This window comes from Microtus ochrogaster, unplaced genomic scaffold (genome assembly GCF_000317375.1).
Source record: "Microtus ochrogaster isolate Prairie Vole_2 unplaced genomic scaffold, MicOch1.0 UNK16, whole genome shotgun sequence".
Classification (NCBI taxonomy): domain Eukaryota; kingdom Metazoa; phylum Chordata; class Mammalia; order Rodentia; family Cricetidae; genus Microtus; species Microtus ochrogaster.
The window spans coordinates 2,092,928-2,093,931 of NW_004949114.1; positions in this window are offsets into that span (position 1 = coordinate 2,092,928).

The following is a 1,004-nucleotide window of genomic DNA, read 5'->3' on the forward strand; positions in this document are numbered from 1 at the left end:
AAAAAAAAAAAAAAAAAGGCGTGCACCACCCCTACCACCCCACCACCACCACCCTGGCCAGCCAGGATTCTTATAGAACCCAGAACCAGCAGCCCAGGGATGGCACCACCCACAATGGGCTGGGCTCTCTCCCACTGATCACAAAATGAGAAAATGCCTTACAGCTGGGTCTCATGGAGGCCTTTCCTCAACTGAGGCTCCTTCTTTTCTGATGACTCCAGCTTGTGTCAAGTTGACACAAAAGCAGCCAAAAACATTCAAGTTTCATCTTTGGTCTCAGTTTACTGACGTGTCAAATGGATACTCAGGAGTGTTGCTGAGAGGCCCTGGGGGAAACTTCACAGTGGAGAGGCCTGGAATCGTGCCCTGGATGTGTGGATCCTTCCCCAGCCTCTCTGCCCATTAAATTTAGAATCAGCTTCTCTGTCTAGGAAGCCTCCTGCTGGCTGGGTCTCAGAGCCTTAAACCAGCAACATGTCTGCGTCCCCCGAGAGAGCAGCCTGATGCCCATCTGCAGTCCAGGGAAGTGTCCAGGATTTCCTCTGCGGAAGAATGTTCCTAACAGGGGCTAATTAAATTCCCTGCTGCAATGTTCCAGCAGCAGCAGCAGCAGCAGCAGCAGCAGCAGCAGCAGCAGCAGCAGCAGCAGCAGCAGCAGCAGCAGCTTCAGGAAGCCCATAAGCGAGGCATAATGGTGCATGCCTGATATCTCAGCATTGAAGGGGCCGTGGAAGGGAGATTTTGAGTTCTGGTCCAGCCTGGGCTACAGAGCAGGATCTTGTCTCAAAAATCCAAGGGCTGGGATAAAGAGATGGCTCAGTTAGTAAAATGTTTGTCATGGCCTCAGGGTTCATATTTTTTCAAAGTATTTGTTAAATGACAAATATGTTCCCAATTCTTCATGATTCTAAAAGTAGAGGAGGCTAGGGGGTGTGACTCAGTGGTAGAACAGCTGCCTAGAATCCCCCAGTGAGGGGCTGGGGTGTGGCTCAGTGGTAGAGCAC